General features: G+C 37.2%; 1 pseudogene; it reads left to right on the plus strand.

Moving 5' to 3' along the window:
- The first annotated feature begins 17,040 nt into the window (after positions 1 to 17,040).
- LOC127493321 (U6 spliceosomal RNA) lies at positions 17,041 to 17,112 on the plus strand (annotated as a pseudogene).
- The last annotated feature ends 752 nt before the right edge of the window (positions 17,113 to 17,864 follow it).

The raw sequence follows: 17,864 nt of genomic DNA on the forward strand, positions 1-17,864 counted from the left end.
GGATCAGAAGTAGAGAAGCCAGGACTTGAAGTTGCACCTATATGGGATGCCAGAACTGCAGGGAAGGGCATTACGAGGTACACCACAGTACCGGCCCCTCTCACATCATTTTTACATATATGAACCATGTCTTTAAAATATATTACAAAGCCACAAACACTAAAATAGCATTAATGACATATCAGACATCCAGGCTAATTGAGAAAAACAGAGAGCCTAGAAGCAAAACCACACATTTACAACTAACTTATCTTCAAAAAAGGTGCTAAGAACATGCACTGGAAAAGGCGCAGTCTTTTTGGTTAATGGTGCATGAAAAATTGGATATCCGCATCTCCCGTCTTGTACCAAGAAATCAACTCAGCTATGAAATTGCTCTAAGAAAACATGGACAAGGTGCTCCAGGATACTGCAATGGCAAGTACTCTTTTTCAATCAGACCCCCAAAGTACAGGAAAGAAGAGCAAAAGTAGGCAAGTAGTATTTTATAAAACAAAGGAGCTTCTACAAAACAAAGTAGATGATGAATAGAGTGAAGAAGCAATCTACAGAATTAGAGAAAATCTTGAAAAGATGTTCATCTGACAAGGAATTAACAACCAGAATATATAAGGAACTCAAGTACCTGAATAGCAAAAACAACAACAACAACAATAATAATAGCCTCATTTTAAAATGTGGAGGAGATCTGAACAGGCATTTCTCAAAGCAAAGACATTCAAATGGCCAACAGGCATATGCAAAACTGCTCAACATCACTAGCAATTAGGGAAACATGAATAAAAACCACAATGAGTTACCACCTCACTCCAATTAGATCTATTATCAAAAAGACAAAAGATAACAAGTGCTGGCAAGGATATGAAGAAAATGGAACCCTTGAATACTCTTGGTGGATATGTAAACTAGGAAAACCATTGCAGAAACTATACAAAGTTTCCTCAAAAACTAAACCTAGAACTACCATATGATGCAACAAGTCTTCTACTGGGAATATATCCAAAAGAAATGGTGTCAGTCTGTTGGAGAGGCACCTGCACATGTGTTTATGCAGCATATTCACAACAGCCAAGAAACAGAAATGATTTAAGTGTCTGTCAACTGACAAATGAACAAAGAAAAGGTGCTAAATACAAACAGAGGAATATAATCCAGTAATTTTAAAAACAATGTGATCTTGTCATTTGCAGCTACATGGATGGAACTGGAGGTCATTATGTTAAGTGAAATAAGCCAAGCACAGAAACACAAGAACCACACAATATCACTCATATGTGTAATCTAAAAAAGTTTATCTCATTGAAGTTAATAGCACAATGGTGATTACCAGAAGCTGGGAAGTATTGAGTGAGGGAAGGGTAAGGAAATATGTACTGGATACTAAAATATAGCTAGAAACAGTTCTGGGGCCAGCACTGCAGCACAACAGGTTAAGCCACGGTCTGCAGAACTAGCCTCCCACATGGGTGCTGGTTAGTCCTGGCTGCTCCACTTCCAACCCAGATCCTGCTGATGTTCCTGGGAGAGCAGCAGAAAATGGTCCAAGTGCTTGGGCTGCTGCACCCATGTGGGGGACCTGGAAGAAGCCCCCTGGCTCCTTAGCTTTGGCCTGGCTTAGTTAGCCTGGAGTGAACCAGCAGAAGGAGAATCTCTCTCTGGCTCTCCTGTGTAACTCTATCTTTCAAATAAATAATTAAATCTTAAAAAAAGGAGTTCTGGTGTCCTATTATACAGTGGCATGACCATCAACAATGATAATGTGCTATCAACTTCCTTTAAAAAGAGAGCTAGAAGAAAGGACTTTGAAAATTTTCACCATAATTGTTTGGGGAGGTAGATGTATTTACTCTGATATCACATTGCGGAATATATTCATCTATTGAACCATCACTTGGTACCACACAACCACATGCAATTTTTATGTCAAATAAAATATTTTCTGAAAAAAAGAAATTGCAAGCTTACTTTGCACACAATTCTAGAATGGAGTTCTGTTTATTCTGTTTCATTGATCTATATATCTATCTTTATATGAACAACACATTGTCTGGTGAGTTCTCCAACTTTATTTCACTTTTACAAAATTATTTTGAGCATTCAAATTCCTTTTGTTTCTACATGCTTTTTAGAATTATCCTGTCAATTGCTATTAAAAAATCATTCTGAAATTTTGATTGGGATTGTGACATTTAGATCAATCTGGGGGAGACTGACAACTTATAATATCGAGCAAAACCTGTGACTTCTCCATTGATTTATGTCTTATTTAATTCCATTCAGCACTGTGATGTCATTTTCAGTGTATGGGTTTTACACAAATTGTGCTACTATTCTTAAGTACTTCATAGTTTTGATACTATTATACATTTTTTTAAATTTCCATTTTAAATGGTTAATTGTTGGTATGTGAAGATACAATTGCTTCTATAAATATATAGTAGACTGTGTCTGGCAATTTTGTAAATTGTTTTCTTAGTTCTAGTAGCATTTTTGTAGGTTCTTTGAAATTTTCCACATATTTTTGTGTGAAATTAGTATTGTTTCTTCCTTAAATGTTAGGTAGAATTGACCAATGAAATGATTTATATCTAAAGCTGGTTTGAGGAAAGTTTTCTTTAAAGCTAGAAGGATACTTAATTTATTTTTTCCCAAGGTAACTTCTAATACTTTGTTATCAAAAATTTGTTCAGTGCATGCATTGTCAAATTTATAAACATTCATTTTACAATAATCTTTATTACTGTAATATCTATAGGACATATAGTGACAACTTCTCAGTCATTCCTGATATTGATAAATTCTGTCTTTTTTAACTTATCCTAGTCAATATGTAGATCATATTATATTGCTTTAAATACAATCTTCACAACACTGTTTCAATTTCTACCCTATCTCCATTAGGTTCATGTTTTAGTTCTACTTATCTTGAAATTGATTAATTTTTATTTAGCCAATGCTTTATTTTAGATATTAAAAATAAGATAAAAATCGCCGGTGCCGCGGCTCACTAGGCTAATCCTCTGCCTTGCGGCACTGGCACACCGGGTTCTAGTCCGGGTTGGGGCACCGGATTCTGTCCCAGTTGCCCCTCTTCCAGGCCAGCTCTCTGCTGTGGCCAGGGAGTGCAGTGGAGGATGGCCCAAGTGATTGGGCCCTGCACCCCATGGGAGACCAGGGTAAGTACCTGGCTCCTGCCATCGGATCAGCGCGGTGTGCCGGCCGCAGCGCGCTGGCTGTGGTGGCCATTTGAGGGTGAACCAACAGCAAAAAGGAAGACCTTTCTCTCTATCTCTCTCTCTCACTGTCCACTCTGCCTGTAAAAAAAAAAAAAAAGAAAAGAAAAGAAAAAGAAGAAAAAAAGATAAAAATCACCCCTATTTCCATGTACTTTTGCCATTCCTTTTATCAGTGTATATTTTTTGTATCATATCACATTTACACACATTTCCTGAATAATTTTGCTTAATATATCGTATTGTGTATGTATGCTTTTAATGAATTCTCCCAGCTTCTATTTATCTGAATATTGTTAATATTTTGACTTTAGTTTAAAAGATATTTTTGCTGGATATAGAATTCTGGGAAGATCAATCTCTTGTTTTATTTTTGTACCTGAAAGCTTGCACACTGTTGTTTTGTGCCATGCCAAGACTCTGCTGAGAAATTCATTCTTGTTTCTTTTGTATGATGTATGTTGTGTCTTGTTGAATGCCTTCAGGATTCTCTCTTTATGTTTTGTTTTCAGTTCTTTGTTATTTATCTATGGTGCCATTATAACACATCAAAGACTAGGAGTCTTAAACTGTACACATTTACTCCTCACTATTCTTGAGGGTACAAAGAAGAGATAGATGTGTCAATAGAGCTGATTCTTTCCGAAGGCCTTTATGGAAGGAGGTGTCCCTGACCTCGCTCCTTGGTTTGTAGAGGGCCATCTTCTGTCTGTCTTCACATTATCTTTCTATTTTACACCTCAGTCCAAATCCCATCCCTTAATAAGGATACCAGAAATATTGGAATAGATCATTAGATGATTTCATTTTAACTTAATTATCTCTATAAAGCCCACATTTCTAAATATTCATTCTGATGCATTTGCAGTTAAAATTTCAGTGTACATATTTTATAGGCAATACAATTCAGTCTACGCAAGCTCACTCACGAGGATATGTCCAGATGTATCTTTCTCTAAGTTTCTTAGATTTGGAATTCTTGTCTGTTATTAATTGTACTGAGTTATTGACTATCACCTCCTCTAATATTTCTTCTACCTCAATTTCTTTCTTTTCCCCTACTACAATTACAACTTCATTTATATTGGATCAGTATATATTTTCCAATAGCTTTTTTTAATTTTTATTTTTTTTATTTTTTGACAGGCAGAGTGGACAGTGAGAGAGAGAGACAGAGAGAAAGGTCTTCCTTTTCCATTGGTTCACCCCCCAATGGCCACTACGGCTGCGCGCTGTGGCCAGCACACCGCGCTGATCCGAAGCCAGGCACCTCTCCTGATTTTTTTCTGACTTTTCTTTCTCCTTTAGTTTGGATAATTTATATTGATCTATTTTAAAGTTTAACAAATTTTCCCTCTTGTTTTCAGTCTGCTGATAAACTCATTCAAAGAATTCTTCTCTGACAGCACATTTCTCATTTCCAGCATTTCTATTTGACCTTTAATTATAGTTTGCATCTATCTGCCGAAAGTTCTCATGTTTTTGTGAAAGTATTTTCCATCAAACACTTTAAAGTAGTAATCATAATTTTTTTAAACTTTTATTTAGTAAATATAAATTTCCAAAATACAGTTTACGGATTACAATGGCTTTTTCCCCTCATAACTTCCCTCCCACCTGCACCCCTCCCATCTCCCAATTCCTCTCCCGTTCTATTCACATCAAGATTCATTTCAATTATCTTTATATACAGAAGATCGATTTAGTATATATTAAGTAAAGATTTCATCAGTTTATACCCACACAGAAACATAAAGTGTAAAATACTGGTTGAGTGATAGTTATAGCATTAATTCACATTGAACAACACATTAAGGACAGAGATACTACATGAGGAGTAAGTACACAGTAACTCCTGTTGGTGACTTAACAAACCAGAATCTGCAAAGAGATCAAGAAACTCCACAACATCAAAACAAACAAACCACTTAAGAGTTGGGTCAAGGACCTCAATAGACATTTTTCAAAAGAGGAAATCCCAATGGCCAACAGACACACGAAATAATGTTCAAGATCACTAGCAATCAGGGAAATGCAAATCAAAACCACAATGAAGTTTCACCTGACCCTGGTTAGAATGGCTCACATTCAGAAATCTACCAACAATAGATGCTGGAGAGAATGTGGGGAAAAAGGGACACTAACCCACTGTTCGTGGGAATGCAAACTGGTAAAGCTACTATGGAAGTCAGTCTGGAAATTGCTCAGAAACCTGAATATAACCCTCCCATACTACCCAGCCATCCCACTCCTTGGAATTTACCCAAAGAAAATTAAATTGGCAAATACAAACAAGCTGTCTGCACCTTAATGTTTATTGCAGCTCAATTCACAATAGCTAAGACCTGGAACCAACCCAAATGCCCATCAACAGTAGACTGGATAAAGAAATTATGGGACATGTACTTTATAGAATACTATATATCAGTCAAAAACAATGAAATCTGGTCATTTGCAACAAGATGGAGGAATCTGGAAAACATCATGCTGAGTGAATTAAGCCAGTCCCAAAGGGCAAATATCATATGTACTCCCTGATCAGTGACAAGTAACCAAGCACGAAAAAGGAAACCTGTTGAAGTGAAATGGACACTATGAGAAACAGTGACTTGATCAGCCCTTGTCCTGACTTTTGATGTACAAAGTTATACTTTATCCCTTTTAGTATTTTTTTTTTGTTCTAGTTAATACTATTGGTTGAACTCTGTAATTAACACACAATCATTCTTAGGTGTTTAAATTTTAATGGAAAAGTGATTCCTGTTAAATATGAGAGTGGGAATAAGAGAGGGAGGAGATGTACAATTTGGGACATGCTCAATCGGAGTTGCCCCAAATGGTGGAATTAGAAACGTGCCAGGGGATCCCAATACAATCCCATCAAATTTGCATGTACCAATGCCATCTCACTAGTCCCAGTGATCAATTTCAGTTCACAATTGATCACACTGATAGGTCCAAGAGTCAAAGCGATCACACAAACAAGACTAGTGTCTGCTAATACTAACTGATAGAATAAAAAAGGGAGAGAACGATCTAACATGGGAAGCGGGATACACAGCAGACTCATAGAATGGCAGCACTCTGGCCTCAGAATCAGCCCTTAAGGCATTCAGATATGGCTGAAGAGCCCATGAGAGTATTTTAGGCATGGAAAGCCAAGACACTGTGGAAAAAAAGGAAGACCCAAATGAAAGATCTCTGTGAGTGAGATCCCAGTAGAAAAAAATGGGCCATCAAAGAAGGAAGGACCTTTCTCCAAAGGGAGGAGAGAACTTCCACTTTGACTATGACCTTGTCTAAATAAGATCAAAGTCAGCGAATTAAAAAGACTTCAACAGCCTTGGCAGCTCATGACTAGAGCCTAGGGAGATTACTGACGCCTTAATCATAATTATTTTAGAGTCCCTGAGTAGTCTAACGTCTAGACCACCTCTGGCTCTGGTTCTGTTGAATGCTTTATTTCTTTTTTTTTAATGTTAAGTATTTTTTTTAACTTTTATTTAATGAATATAAATTTCCAAAGTACGGCTTATGGATTACAATGTCTTCCCCCTCATAACGTCCCTCCCACCCGCAACCCTCCCCTTTCCCACTCCCTCTCCCATTCCATTCATATCAAGATTCATTTTCATTTCTCTTTATATACAGAAGATCAGTTTAGTATACATTAAGTAAAGATTTCAACAGTTTGCTCCCACACAGAAACATAAAGTGAAAAATACTGTTTGAGTACTAGTTATAGCATTAAATCTCAATGTACAGCACACTAAGGACAAAGATCCTACATGAGGAGTAAGTGCACAGTGACTCCTGTTGTTGACTTAACAAATTGACACTCTTGTTTATGGCATCAGTAATCACCCTAGGCTCTTGTCATGAGCTGCCAAGGCTATGGAAGCCCCCTGAGTTCACTGACTCTGATCATATTTAGACAAGGCCATGGTCAAACTGGAAGTTCTCTCCTCCCTTCAGAGAAAGGTACCTCCTTCTTTGATGGCCCATTCTTTCCACTGGGATCTCACTCGCGGAGATCTTTCATTTAGGTTTTCTTTTTTCTTTTTTTTTTTTTTTTTTCCCCAGAGTGTCTTGGCTTTCCATGCTTGAAATACTCTCATGGGCTTTTCAGCCAGATCTGAATGCCTTAAGGCCTGATTCTGAGGCCAGAGTGCTGTTAGGACATCTGCCATCTATGGGTCTCCTGTGTATCTCACTTCCCATGTTGGATCATTCTCTCCCTTTTTTATTCTATCAGCTAGTATTTGCAGACACTATTCTTGTTTATGTGATCCCTTTGGTTCTTAGTCCTATCATTATGATCAATTGTGAACAGAAATTGATCACTGGGACTAGTGAGATGGCATTGGTACATGCCACCTCAATGGGATTGAATTGGAATCCCCTGGTATGCTTCTAACTCTACCGTTTGAGGTAAGTCAGCTTGAGCATGTCCCGAATTGCACATCTCTTCCCTCCTTTATTCCCACTCTTACATTTAACAGAGATCACTTTTCAGTTAAGTTTCAGCACTTAAGAAGAATTGTGTATTGATTACAGTATTCAACCAAAAGTATTAAGTAGAACAAACAAAAAAAATACTAAGAGGGATAACATATTATGCTGCTCATCAACAGTCAGGGTGAGGGCTGATCAAGTTACCATTTCTCATAGTGTTCATTTCACTTTAACAGCTTTCCTTTTTGGTGCTCAGTTAGTTGTCACCTATCAAGGAGAACAAGTGGTATTTGTCCCTTTGGGATTGGCTTATTTCACTCAGCATAATGTTTTCCAAATTCCTAACAGGGATCAATTTTCAGTTAAAATTTAAACACCTAAGAATAATTGTGTGTTAATTACAGAGTTCAACCAATGATACTAGAACAAAAAAAATACTAAAATGGATAAAGTTGTACACCAACCATCAGGACAAGAGCTGATCAAGTCACTGTTTCTCATAGCGTCCATTTCATTTCAACAAGTTTCCCACTAACTGAGCACCAAAGGGGAATGCTTTATTTCTTGACAATGATTATTTCATTTTATTGTTCCTTTCATATACCTGGCAAGTTTTACTGAATGTTATATATAAAAAACACTAAGACAGAGGTAAAGAGTATTTATACTCATAAACGTTCATGCCTCTTCTTTGGCTGGGTTGTTAGTATGCGTGTGAGTGTGAGTGAGTGTGGGTGTGTGTGTGTGTGTGTGTGTTTTATGGGGAGGAGGGAGGATTTGAATCAAACTAGCAAGTCATGGTTCCAGGGTTGGGATTTATTGTTGCTGTGGTTCTGTGCATTGCACATCAGATATTCAATTTCTCTGTACTGAGACTAAGGATACCTTGGAGTTAGACGAAGGATGAGATTTCTGGGGAGTTTGCATTTGTGTTTATGTTCCAATTGTGACTTGCTACAATCTGTGCACACCTATACAGTGGAGTTTCTTCTTATGTACTCGCTCTTGTTTGCATGTCAAGGGTTGTGTTGGGAGCAGAGAATTGTTCTCAGTTATACAGCCTCAGCTTTAGTCCTAAGTATGTCTTAAGTATGTATGCTTCAGGCATTGACCTTTCTCAATTTTCCTGGTCCTTCTCCTTCAGGCCAAACTGCTTTCAGTTGCTGCGTAGCATTAGCATGGATAACTTTCTTACCTTTCTCTTAGAAGAAGAACTATGATTTCTGTTTGCAAGTTTCTGGGCATGAGTGGGTCTCTTTCTTCATCCTCAGTGGCAGATAACTTTTACTTTTACCTCCTCCTCAGCAGCACCTAATCGTTTTGGTGCGCCTAGCAGAAATAGAAGGGTTTCCTGGTTCTCGCCTAGCAGTGACCCATATAAGAGAATATTCAAGAAAGCACATGAAATTCCTGCCTGCTCACCAGTGTTAGACTGCCACTAGAAAGTGTTACCACCTTTGCCACCAAAGTGGCTTAGCTGAGGTATTCTGCATTGTATCATTCTCAGGAGTATCCAGGGAAGGCTCATGGAAGAGAGGAATGAGAAAGGTACAGACTATCATGTCTGTGGATCCCATGGATTCCAGCTGTCTTGCTGCCACATTCACCTTTTAAAACTTCATTACAACTTCAAATATTTCCTCTGAGCTTCACACTTGTGTGTCTGCTACCTCTTTCTCTTGTGGTCTGTCAATGGTTGATGCATTTGAGCATACACCTCCCCTCTAGTGTCTTTTGGAACTCAGCTCTTCAGGTTGACTTGCAACCTCCATTCTATAAGAGTCTCCAAAAAGTGATAATTTTTCATCTACCTTTCTTTTATTGTTAGGATACAAATGACATTCTCTGTGGCCTTCAACATCCTATATAGAAGTGGACTTATTTTGCTTAGGATTGAGAGGAACACAGACAAAATGTAATCATCCTGAAAAGGTGAGGACAGAGTGAGGACATTCTTTCACTTCCCTCAACTTCCACTTCAATTCCCAGGCTTTGTCACCAAATACCTTCCATCTTGGAATTTGTATGTCTACCCTTTGTGTTCTCTACAAGTAGCCATCAAAATAATCTTTTACAATATATTTTGTATCATTCCCATTCAGTGTATGAAAGTGCTCAGTGTTTTCTTGTATAGCATCGGGTGAAAATGTGAATGATGTACTGTGGTCTGCATTGCCTTGCTTCAACTTTTCACAGCCCATGTCTCCACATCCCTTCTTGCCACTTTTGTTCTGTTTCAGTTCTTTGATCCTTTCCTATCTTAGGATTTCTTGACTTTTTTCTGAAATATTAGGTCCAATAGCTTAACCATCTACTCCCTAAACACATACATGTGCACACACACACACACATAAATGGGATTTGAGGGTGATTCACATGACTGGCTTGGTCTTGTCTCACCCTCACATTTTCTGACCACCTTTTCTAACCAGCAGCATTATTCTTCAATTCTACATATTGATTTTTTTGTGTAATTTTGCAAAATGAATTGGCATGGGGCTTTGCTTTTTGGTTTTCTCACTTACTTGTGGTATTTCTTCGAAATTAAACTGCAAGTCCATGAAAACAGGTAGCATCCATACCTTCTTGATCTAAGTCTACTCTGCACCCAACACAACGCTCAGTGTATAACATTCAACAAATATTTTAAAATACATATGGAATTCATAACACTGGGTTGTTATATATTATTAAAGGTTATATTTCATAATACATCAAATAGATGCAAAATATATATTATTATGTACATTTCCTTAAAACTACTACAAGATATTCAGATTAGTTTAACAACATACTGTGAGTGGAAAGGAGAAATCCAGACAAAACTTTAACCATCTGATGCAACAGAATTTAAAAAGTTAATCCTTCAGAATATAAGTAGACCAGAACTTAAATTATCCTGAATTTCTAGCCATTTCTTAATAGAAAATAGAAAATATTTATGTAAAGAAATGTGCAGGTGAATGCAATTTTCTGAGGAAAAATATCCAGGGATATAAATGAAAGTCAGTTTGTAACCTCCTATTTCATAAGAACCGGCTCTTTGGGGATTGTTCAACTTCATTTTATAGAATAAAATAGCTCAGTTATTTTGAGTAAGCATGTGTACTTTTAAGTGGTTATTCAAACTGAATTGCCTAAGTCTTTTAGGGTTTAGTGCTCACTAAACATTATAGAGAACAAGAAAGTAATGGATAGTAAACTTGCAGGGACTCACCAAATTATTAACATTTTATTCTACTGTGAGAAAGAAAATAGTATCAAGTATATTTATATAAAGTAGAACGATGCCTTAGAATATGTAAGTCATCCGTATGCCTGAAGTATGCTCAGGGATATATTGAAAACTTGATTTCATTTCTGTAGACATATCATAAAAACTGTAGATTAAAATAATATTGACAGATCCATCTAAACATGATTTTTCATTAACAATTGCTTCAGTGCACTATAGAATCTTATGTTTGCAATGTATTCCTTGGTACCTTTTAAAGTCTTTCAATAAATACATTTTAAAAATCTATCTTCAAAATACCTTAAAACTTTACTTTCCAAGTAATGCAAAAATAAGCATGTGAAACTTCACCCCAAAGAATTATTTCTTTGCAAAAAAAAGCTGAGAGAATAAGATGGAATAGCTCAGAAGGGCTTCTGGAGAAGGTTAGCCTATGTGATTGTACAATAAGATATATTTATTCGAAGTACATCCCATCCATGGTCTAGTTTTGACTTACCTATTAAAATGACATCAGTAATAATAATAATAATAATAAATATTTGAGTGGCATATGTCTGAGACATTGTATTTTAAGTTATTAGTAATTTTGAAACAATAACCTGTGAAAGACAGTTTTCATAGTAAACTAATAACTACATGCTATTCTTACAGCTTTAAAAATATATATAATTACAACTCAACAACAAACATGCATATAGCCCAAGTAAAAATTGGATAAACAACTTGAATAGACATTTCTCAAGAGAAAATAAATAAATGACCAATAAACACATGAAAAGATGTTCAATACCATGCATCATTAGGAAAATGTAAATCAAAATGAGATATCACAATTAGATACTACTTCATACTAGTTAAGATGGCTAGTATAAAGCAAAAAAGATCAATAACAGAAAATAACATGTATTGACAAGGATGTGAAGAAATTGGAACAACTGAACACTACTGGTAGGAACTTAAAAAGGTGCAACTACAGAAACAGATTGGTGATACCTCAAAAAATTAAAAATAAATTATCATGGCTGGTGCTGCGGCTCAATAGGCTAATCCTCCACCTAGTGGCGCAGGCACACCGGGTTCTAGTCCTGGCTGGGGCGCCGGATTCTTTCCCCGTTGCCCCTCTTCCAGGCCAGCTCTCTGCTGTGGCCCGGGAAGGCAGTGGAGGATGGCCCAAGTGCTTGGGCCCTGCACTCCATGGGAGACCAGGGTAAGTACCTGGCTCCTGCCTTTGGATCAGCGCAGTGCGCTGGCCGCAGCGCGTCAGCCGTGGCGGCCATTGGAGGGTGAACCAACGGCAAAAGGAAGACCTTTCTCTCTGTCTCTCTCTCTCACTATCCACTCTGCCTGTCAAAAAAAAACTATCATTTGATCCAACAATTTTACTTCTAGGCATATGTCCAGAAAAAAATTATAAGTAAGGACTTGAGCATGTCTTTGTTCATCCATGTTCACACAACATTATCCCCATAGTTGAAAGGTGGGAGTATTCTAGTATTTGTCAACAGATTAAAAAGATAAACAAAGTGTGATTCTGCACAAAATAAAACATTATTTAGCCTTAAAAATGAAGAAAATTCTGACTCATGCCACACTGTGTATGAATCTTGCAGATATTATGCTAAGTAAAATAAGCCAGTCCCAAAAGGGCCAATGGTGTATGATATCATTTATTTGAGATATCTGAAGCAGCTAAATTTAGAGAAGTAGAAAGTAGAAGATAGTTTCCATGTTTGAAGGGAGAGAGAAAATAGGGACTTACTGTTTAATGAGGAAAAACTTTCAGTTATCAAAATAAAAAAAAAGACTTCTCTGATTTATGGTGGTGATGGCAGCATAATAAAGTAAATGAACTTTTTTGAATGGTTAAGATAAAGTTTATATGCATTTTAGCAAAAATTTTAATTTTTTTAATTTAGAAGATTTAAAGAGCACCAAAGTATACAAACTTTTGGTTATAAATTCTTCAGGCTTATTTAAACTTGTAATAAAGATTGTATTTCACTCATCATTCTGTACTCTGATTTTGAACACACATTATACTTTCACTAAATATTGATAATTTAATTTGAGAACTAAATAGGTCCCATATAACACTCCTGAGAGCTATAGCATTTGCTATCACTGGGACTCAAATTTTAAAATGTTGGCATTTAATAAATTTAAGCCATTTAATACCACCTAGTCTTTTTAGAGTCGTAGCAATAGGAATCTCTGGTTCTATATTGTTGCTTCTCTATTTCAGGGAATTGCACACAAATCAAGACAGACAAGTACAGGTTGGGGCGATCTGTGTGGTAACCTACATTTAGAAATACGATGATGTCCACTGTGTCAACAATGCTCAAGTGAGCCGTCCATAAATAGAACAGCTTTTTAGGGTGTCACATAGTAAGCCAACCAGTTTAGCTTGTCAGGGTTCAGAAATCAAGTTAAAAGTTACAAATGGGGAAGACAAAAAACTAAGAAGTGACACAGAGGAGAATAAGACAATTACAGTAGAAAAGTGGAGCAGCACGAATTCAGCAAGGAAACAGGAATGAAACTAACAGTGGGCATCTACATTTTGGGACCATGTTGGGCATTTTTGTATATGTCATTGCGCTTAATCCTCACAAACACTATGCCAATTATAATTACCACTGTTAGAGAGGATAAAACTGATATTCAGAGAGGAGGAAAGGACGTCTTTGAGAGGACAGATCCGGAAAGTGGGCACAAGCCATGGTGATGTGAACTAGTGTCCTCCACGGCCTTGCTTCATAGGTTGTGGTCCAAGGAGTGAAAGGAGACTGATGACTTGAATGGGGTCTGGAAGAGAGACTTTTAATTATGCACTCTATGTTCCCCAACAGTAAGTGCCTCTCATTTGTGCCTGCATTCAGTGATCATAGTAACACAAGTAACTGCACCCAACACAAATGTTTACACCAGCAGGAAGAACACCTCAATAGCAGGAAACTATTATCCCAGCCTATGTACAAGTAGAAAGTGTAGCTCAAATATTTTTGTAGAAACCTGGTTGTTTTGGACTAGTGAAATCTTAAAATATTTTAAAAGTCTTTAAAACCAGTACTTTTACACAATGATACTTTTCACAGCAAGATTTCAGGTTTTTTTCCCAAAACTTCACTTATTCCAAGTTCAGTTTTTCTCTCTGCTTTTTTTCCCCAGGGAAGCCTTTTACTTAATGAATACAAAATTCATAAGTACAATTTTAGGAAAATAGTTATTCTTCCCACCACACCCGCACTCCCACCCACAGTCCCACCTCTCCTCTTCCTCCTCCCTCTCCTCTTCCCAGTCCCATTCTCCATTAAGATTCATTTTCAATTAACTTTATACACAGAAAACCAACTCTATACTAAGTAAATATTTCAACAATTTGCACACACACACACATACATAAAAAAACAGAGAATAAATTTTATAGTTAACTTTCATAATACAACTCATTAAGGACAGAGGTCCAGCACGGGAAGTTAGTGCACAGTGTCTCCTGTTGTTAATTTAAAATTAACACTTATGTATGATGTCAGTGACCACCTGAGGCTCTTGACATGAGCTGCCTAGGATATGGATGCTTTTTGAATCTACAAACTCCATCAGTATTTAGATAAGGCCATAAGCAAAGTAGAAGTTCTCGCCTCCTTTCAGGGACAAGTATATCCTTCTTTGATGGCCACTTCTTTCCACTGGGGTCTCACTCACAGAGATCCTTCACATAGAACATTTTTTGCCACAGTGTCTTGGATTTCCATGCCTGAAATGCTCTCATGGGCTTTTCAGCCAGACCAGAATGCCTTAAGAGCTGATTCTGAGGTCAGAATGCTACTTAAAGTGATTGTCTTTCAATGAGTCTGCTGTGTGAACTGCTTCCCATATTGAGACAGTCTCTCCTTTTTAATTCTATCTATTATTATTATCAGACACTTGATCCTATTTATATGATTGCTTTAGCATTTAATCCTATCTATAGGTTCACTTTAACACTCAATATGATCAGTTTAACACTCAAGATGGCATTTTTAACACTCAGCTTAATGAGATTTGGGGCCCCAAGGCACTTTTTATACTGTACCCTTAAAAGTAAGTCTGTAGGAATATATGCAGAACTATATAAATTTAAAGTTGTAAACTTCCTCTTAGCTCTCTTTTTCCCACTCTTTTTTCTAATGAGATCCATCCTCAATTGACTTTATACACATATGATTAGCTCTATGTTAAGTAAAGAGTTCAACAAATATTATGAGGAAAGAAAAAAAAAACTGTTCCTCTACAGTCAAGACAAGGGCCTTCAAGACATCCCTTCTTGAAGTGTCAATTTTACTTCTACAGATTTCGTTTTAGGTGCTCTATTAGTTCTCACAGATCAGGGTGCTTCTCATCCCACTCAATTCTCTGTGCTCTTCTTTTGCAGAAATAACTTTTTCACCTTTATAGAACTCAAACCACATTTCCCTATACAGAAGCAGCAGCAGGCAGCTTTGCCACCAAGTGAGGTGGAAATTTTATATGTCAAACAGGCTAGTGGGAGAAGCCCCTGGAGCTGGAAGATGATGAACGACGCTTCTGTGTGCATTGCCTTGCTTCACAGCAACTTGCAGAGGGAGCGTTCATTTTCTTTAGGGGCACTGCTACAAAACACACTTCTGGAACATTCTTAAAGTGTTCCAGTCAAACCTCAGTCTCCCAGCAAGTCTCTCTCAGGACAGCAAGAGAAGTGTAGGCCATGACAAGCAGAAAACTGACTTTGAGGTGTTTCTCACTTATGTTCTGTTCATGTCCTTATTCGTTTTTTTGAAGTGGAAAGTAAAATGGAACAGACAATTGTGTGACCATTGCATAAGAACTTGTAGAAAGAGTACATTTCACGCAAGACATAATGTAGTTAGGCAAAGCTGAAAATGTGAGTCCCAGTTCACAGACACAGACTATTTTCCATCCCACAAAACCCTCTCCAATGATCTGGATCCACGTACCCAGTCTTGATCCTGCCTCGGTTTCCCTTTTGGGTGGAGAGGAAAGACATGGTGCGTTCTCCAGCATACTTGAGAAGAGAATGTCAGAGGATTAATGAAATGATGTAATCATCAGAAAATACTACCCATGCTTCACAACAGAACAGTAAGCATATTTGAGACAGTATCTTGGACTTCCAATTAACCTTAAAACTTTAATAATTTGGACTTTATGTGTGATAGACACAGACAGTAAATGGCTTATAAAGTTAAGCTGAATTTTCTCACATCTGAATAATAGGAACTTCATTTGTCCTGGTTAAATGTGGCTGTTCTTTATTTTGAATATTTATTTATTTAAAAGGCAGAGTTATAGAGAAAGGAACAGAGATTTAGCAAGGGAGGGGGGAGAGAAAGAGAGGAGAGATATTTTCCATCTGCTGGTTCACTCTCCAAATGGCCACACTGGTTGAGGCTGGTCCAGGCCAAAGTCAGGATCCTGGAACATCATTCAGGTCTCCCACGTAGTTGGCAAGAGGCTAAGTACTTCGGTCATCTTCTGATGCTTTCCCAGGTGCATTAGCAGGGATCTGAATCAGAAGTGGAATAGCCTGTACTTGAACTAACATTCATAGGGGATGTCAGCATTTTAGGCAGTGGTTTAACAAACTGTGCTACAGTGACCGCCCCAGTTGACTTTTAATTTGTCATAGATATCAGATACAACTATTTTCATACAATTATATGTAATTTCAATGCCTTGTACTTCAATACACTTTCTTTGAAATTTCTAAGTTTTCAATCATACCTCAATCTGCTATGAAAGTTTAGACATAGGTGTGACTTTATGAAAGCATTATCAATGAAGTATATCATTTTGGAAGAAATATATTAATTAAGATAATAATGGAATAGTGTTTAATGGGATATTAACATGGAATATATTTTAAAATTACTACCATGTACTAATCTTTTTAAGCTATTTAGCCTATCATCTGCTTTAGTAATATAGATATGAAGTATGTATATTACTTTTCTGTAGCTGCTGCAACAATGATCACACATTTAATGGCTTCAGGCAGCACTATTATTTATTAATTTATAGTTCCATAGGTTAGAAGTCCAATAGCTCATTGTGATGGTAGGATTGGGTTCCTCAATACAGAGAAGATTAGCATGGCCCCTGCACAAGGATGACACGCAAATTCGTGAAGCATTCCATATTTTTCCACAATGAGGTTTCACCTCACCCCGGTTAGAATGGCTCACATTCAGAAATCTACCAATAATAGATGCTGGGAAGGATGTGGGGAAAAGGGGACACTAACCCACTGTTGGTGGGAATGCAAACTGGTAAAGCTACTATGGAAGTCAGTCTGGAGATTCCTCAGAAACCTGAATATAACCCTACCATACAACTCAGCCATCCCACTCCTTGGAATTTACCCAAAGAAAATTAAATTGGCAAATACAAACAAGCTGTCTGCACCTTAATGTTTATTGCAGCTCAATTCACAATAGCTAAGACCTGGAATCAACACAAATGCCCATCAACAGTAGACTGGATAAAGAAATTATGGGACATGTACTTTATAGAATACTATATATCAGTCAAAAACAATGAAATCTGGTCATTTGCAACAAGATGGAGGAATCTGGAAAGCATTATGCTGAGTGAATTAAGCCAGTCCCAAAGGGCAAATATCATATGTACTCCCTGATCGGTGACAAGTAACCAAGCACGAAAAAGGAAACCTGTTGAAGTGAAATGGACACTATGAGAAATAGTGACTTGATCAGCCCTTGTCCTGACTTTTGATGTACAAAGTTATACTTTATCCCTTTTAGTATTTTTTTTGTTCTAGTTAATACTATTGGTTGAACTCTGTAATTAACACACAATCATTCTTAGGTGTTTAAATTTTAATGGAAAAGTGATTCCTGTTAAATATAAGAGTTGGAATAAGAGAGGGAGGAGAT

Source organism: Oryctolagus cuniculus, chromosome 5, assembly GCF_964237555.1.
Source record: "Oryctolagus cuniculus chromosome 5, mOryCun1.1, whole genome shotgun sequence".
NCBI classification, from domain to species: Eukaryota; Metazoa; Chordata; class Mammalia; order Lagomorpha; family Leporidae; genus Oryctolagus; species Oryctolagus cuniculus.